General features: G+C 41.1%; 1 long non-coding RNA gene across 1 annotated transcript; it reads right to left on the bottom strand.

Annotated features, from left to right (window-relative positions):
- Positions 1-2,387: 2,387 nt before the first annotated feature.
- LOC125940488 (uncharacterized) lies at positions 2,388-3,851 on the bottom strand. Its single transcript, XR_007463684.1, has 2 exons — positions 2,979-3,851; positions 2,388-2,532 (listed from the first exon to the last, which is right to left on the bottom strand). It is a non-coding gene; the product is annotated as an uncharacterized LOC125940488 (long non-coding RNA).
- Positions 3,852-5,669: the final 1,818 nt, after the last annotated feature.

Raw genomic sequence — 5,669 nt, 5'->3', positions numbered from 1 at the left:
GCCATTCATATCACTCTGCAGCTAATGTGCTACGTGATCAGAGGTGAAGCCACACTGAACCTAGCCAACGACTCATTTCCACAAAAAATGTCTTGGCAGCTTGTTACACACCGACACCTTACTTTGGACCAAAACAGAATGAAAAGTACTGAATGCCCAGATGAAAATTCCCAACTGGGAATACAACTGGTTCCAGTTAAACTGGTTTATGGAACAATTCCCAGTTGGTCCCCATTGCAACTGGCCCATACAGAAGCCTATCAAAAGTGTATTGTGCTGATGGATTTCATACAACTAAGGCAGTTCAGCTATTATTGCTTAATTCCCTAGCAAAAATTCTAATACAAACACTAATAGCCTATTAGGTTATTGACACTACTACAGTCTGTTAGTGAAAGAAAATGTTGCAATGTACCAATACATAACGAAAAACAGGTAAAATTGCTAAAAGCATTTATTAGCACAGAATGTATTTTTACAGATTCATCTTTCGAGATCTTCATCAGGTCAGCAATCATGATTGCGAGCTTTTCGTTGACTTCGACCAAAGGACGTCCTTTTGAGGAAGTGGTTAAAAAACCTGGGCACAAAAATACACACATATAGAAAAATTAAAATACAGAATTACCAAACTAATTTTAGGACAGTGATATATGCTAGCTCAAAATGTTTATCATAATAAAAAATGATGCCACGTGACACGATAGGACAATTACAAAGCACACAAAATCAACATAAGATATGTGTTCCATCGAAACAGAAGGCAGATATAAAGAACTCTAGACAGAAATCTTGCACAGTGTTGTCGGAAACAGGCATGTCATTGCTGCAACACACACAGCAATCGGCCCGACGGCACTGTACTTACGTCCACTGTCAGAATAAAAAAAAAGAAGAAAACACATCATACTAAGAAGAATAAGAAGTATAATTACCTCGAAATGGTGAATCGGCGCCGGGGAGAACACTGCACATCGATGCACGCTGATAAATCCACAAAGCCGCGAAGGGCAGGGGTAAAACAGTTGCCTTGCGTTGTTTTGAAGTCGCAACAGCAGTCATAGATAAAACTATCCAAATATACTACTGCACGAATGAGATTGCGCAGGCGCTAACACCACGGGTTCCTTAAAAACACATCGTTCATTCACTAACATGCACGCACGCCTCGTGTGACGCCTCGCCTTGACATGGCAACCGCCATGGCACACGTGCTGTGCGCGACTACGGTCACAGTTTTATATTCTTCCCGCCCGCCGTGTTCCCTTCTTTGCGATACTGCTCTTTGATGTCAATAAATATTACGGCCTTTTATATGCGATATCAATTTAGTAATTTAGATTAAAAGTTTAACATCTACTTTATGCGCACTTCAACAGAAAATACGACACTGACGAAACTTCAGCGGCAAACAAATATGGTTGCTGCTATTGACCGTCGTTCGAAAGCTGACCGGGCACCACGATCTGACGGCTGGCTGTTCGGGTTTTTCTTTTTTTCGTGTGCTGTAAACACTAGCTGTTTCCTCGACTCATCGCGACGAGGCTCTGTGAAGCAAAATTGGCAAGACCATGTAGGCGCACGTCGCTTTTGTGTATGTCGCTGAGAGATGGTGCGCTGAAACAAATGCAAATGTGCGAATGCAATCTGCTGCACAATTGTACAGCAGAATTTTTAATTTAATTATTCAAGTGGTCCGATAGTCTAATTTTTTGTCGATTAACTTTCACCAGCAAACAAGAGCTGTGGAATATAGCAGTACATGTTGTATAAGACCAGCAACAATCTGCATAAGGCCAATAGGACCTATTAGTCTAATAGAGAAACTAGTAGACACACAACACTGCTTGTATAAGACTAATAAGTCTAATACGCACGGCCTATTGATCTTATAGGTAAATCAGTACGACTAATAGAAATTTATATTGGTCTACCCAGGTGAAAATTTCCAACTGGGAATGCAACTGGTTCCAGTTAAACTGGTTTATGGAACAATTCCCAGTTGGTCCCTGTTGCAACTGGTCCCAGTTGGTCCCTGTTGCAACTGGTCCCAGTTGGTCCCCATTGCAATTGGTCCCAGTTGGTCCCCATTGCAATTGGTCCCAATTGGAGCCCATTACAACTGATCCCAGTTGGTCCCAATTGCAACTGGCCCGTGCAGAAGCCTATCAAAAGTGTATTCTGCTGATGGATTTCATACAACTAAGGCAGTTCAGCTATTATTGCTTGAGTCCCTAGCAAAATTTCTAATACAAACCCTAATAGCCTATTCGGTTATCGACGCTAATACAGTCTAGTAGGTCGATCTATTAGTGTATTAGTGTAATATAGGTCTATTGGAGTGAAAGAAAATGTTGCAATGTTCCAGATACATAACGAAAAACAGGTAAAGTTGCTAAAAGCATTTATTAGCACAGCATGTATTTTTACAGACTCCTCCTTCGAGATCTTCGTCAGGTCAGCAATCTTGATTGAGAGCTTTTCGTTGACTTCGACCAAAGGGCGTCCTTTTGAGGAAGTGGTTAAAAAAACCTGGGCACAAAAATACACACATATAGAAGCAGTTAGAAACAGGGGTGCTAGTTCTACCACTAAACGTTTAAGCTGGCAATATTTGCTTCCACATTAGAGTAATGTGGCTCCGCAATTACCAAACTAATTTTAGGACAGTGTGATATATGCTAGCTCAAAATGTTTATCATAATAAAAAATGACGCTACGTGACACGATAGGACCATTATAAAGAACACAAAATCAACATAAGATGTGTGTCCCATCGAAACAGTAGGCAGATATAAAGAACTCTAGACACAAATCTTGCACAGCGTTGTCGGAAACAGGCATGTCGATCATTGCTGCAACGCACACAGCAATCGGCCCGACGGCACTGTTCAGAAGTACTTACGTCCACCGTCAGGATAATAAAAAGAAAACACCTCATTCTGTACTATAGAAGCATAAACAAGAAGTATAATTACCTCGAAATGGTAAATCGGCGCCGGGGAGAACACTGCACATCGATGCACGCTGATAGATCCACAAAGCCGCGAAGGACAGGGGTAAAACAGTTGCCTTGGGGTGTTTTGAAGTCACAACAGCAGCCATAGATAAAACTATCCAAATATACTACTCCACGAATGAGATTGCGCAGGCGCTAACACCACGGGTTCCTTAAAAACACATCGTTAATTCACTAACACGCACGCACGCCTCGCGTGACGCCTCGCCTTGACATGGCGGCCGCCATTGCACACGTGCTGTGCGCAACTACCGCTGACTATGGTCGCAGTTTTATATCCTTCCCACCCGCCGCGTTCCCTTCTCTGCGATACTGCTCTTTGATGTCAATAAATATTACAGCCTTTTATATGCGATATTAAGTTAACAATTTAGATTAAAAGTTTAACATTTACTTTATGCGCACTTCAACAGAAAATACGACACTGAGGAAACTTCAGTGCCAAACAAATATGGTTGTTCGTAAGCTGACCGGGCACCGCGATCTGACGGCTGGTTGTTCGCGTTTTTCTTTTTTTTCGCGGGGGAGTATTCGCTGTGCTGTAAACACTAGCTGTTTCCTCGACTCATCGCGACGAGGCTCAGTGAAGCAAAATTGGCAAGACCATGTAGGCGCACGTCGCTTTTGTGTACGTCGCTGAGAGGTGGTGTGCTGAAACTAATGCAAACGTGCGAACGCAATCTGCTGCACAATTGTACAGCAGAATTTTTAATTATTTAGTGATTAATTAGAAACACCCCTCCATGCAAGCAAGCGGTCCGCTATTCTAATTTTTTGTCAATTAACTTTCACCAGCAAACAAGAGCTGTGGAATCTAGCAGTACATGTTGTATCAGACCAGCAACAATCTGCAGACCTGTTAGTCTAATAGAGAAACTAGTAGACACGCGCGTGTCTACTACACTGCTTGTAAAAGACTAATAAGTCTAATACACATATAGTAAATCAGTACGACTAATAGAAATTTTTACTAATACAAAACTGACGTATTAGACTAATTATTACAGACTTCTATTAGAATGTTGGCTAGGATTGCTAAAACTGCCAAACTTAATTGCTCAGTATAAGTAGGACTAGCTGCTGCATGTTACTATGTTGCTTTCATTTAAACTTCTGGTCACCGTTTCATTTGGATTCAAACTGGAAACAGTTGCTACCAGAACAACTGGCCAATGTTTAAGTTGGTTCCAGTTGCTACTGATACAACTGTCAAAGTTCCAGTTGGAATCCAACTGGAACCAGTTGATTCCAGTACAAATGGTGAAAGTTCCAGTTGCCTCTCTACTACCAGTTGATTCCAGTACAACTGGTCAAGTCCCAGTTGGATACTGGGTCCAGTCACTCCAGTAAACTTAGTTGGATTGGAACCAGTTGCTACCCAGTTGCTTAATACAAACTTAATACAAATGTATTAACTAATTATTACAAACTTCTATTAGAATGTTTGCTAGGATTGCTAAAACTGCCAAACTTAATTGCTCAGTATAAGTATATTAGGACTAGCTGCTGCCGTCTTAGCAAGCACTGCATGTTACTTGCTTTCATTTAAACATCTGGTCACCATTTCATTTGGATTCAAACTGGAACCAGTTGCTACCAGTACAACTGCCCATTGTTTAAGTTGGTTCCAGTTGCTACTGATACAACTGGTCAAAGTTCCAGTTGGAATCCAACTGGAACTTCGGTTCCAATACAAAGTGAAAGTTCCAGTTGCCTCTCTACTGGGACCAGTTGATTCCAGTACAACTGGTGAATGTTCCAGTTGGATCCCAACTGGGTCCAGTCACTCCCAGTAAAAACTGGAAATTGTTCCAGTTGGATCGCAACTGGAACCAGTTGCTACCTAGTTGCTTTCCAACTGAGACCAGTTGGTTTCCAGCTGGAACCAGTTCATCCAAGCTGATCCCAGTTGGATCCCAGTTGGAAATTTTCACCTGGGTGGTAACCTACATTTCATTAGGTTACCCTGCTGGCACTTCTTATTTTAGATAATAAAGTCGTAGAGAACACTTTCACAACTGTACTGTCACTAAAGTGATGGGCGACGATCAAATTTTTTTACAACAGTACGCAGGTTGCAGGAAGCCTCATTTAATTCTATATACGCAGAGAAATTAAAATTTTTTATCAGCTTTAACAAGTACTTTTTGCACATGAGACTATACAGTACTGAATTCCAATGTATAAAATGAACCCTCTTAAGATTCAAAGCTAAAACATCCACTTAAGCATGCAAAAATTACTAAAGGACCAGCAGATAGATAATACCACTTTGGAAGAAAACATTTCTGGCCAATTTTTCAGGATTCTGGAAATATACTCAACACAGGTGGCTGTGGGTTATTGTCAAGCTACCTCTATAAAGAGCTGTTTTTGCCTAGTTTCCTCCCTTTAATGTGATGGAAAATAAACTTTTCTGGTTATTAAGAGTGCCTATAATGCACTCTATTGCTGTAATGCCAAGACATGTGAATGAAGAATGTGGTTCTCAGAGTGCAGTTCCAGTCCCACATATACATACAGGAGGCCTTTTGCTGCCAACTGGGCGGCTTGATAAAATTTTGACTTTTTCAGATTAAGGAGCTGGAAGACACGAATGCACCAATACTGTAAACCTAATTTTAAAAGCAACCGAAATATAAAGAAAATG

This window comes from Dermacentor silvarum, chromosome 10, assembly GCF_013339745.2.
Source record: "Dermacentor silvarum isolate Dsil-2018 chromosome 10, BIME_Dsil_1.4, whole genome shotgun sequence".
Classification (NCBI taxonomy): domain Eukaryota; kingdom Metazoa; phylum Arthropoda; class Arachnida; order Ixodida; family Ixodidae; genus Dermacentor; species Dermacentor silvarum.
The sequence above is the reverse complement of the archived record's forward strand: the minus strand, read 5'-3'. Positions and strand labels throughout refer to the sequence as shown.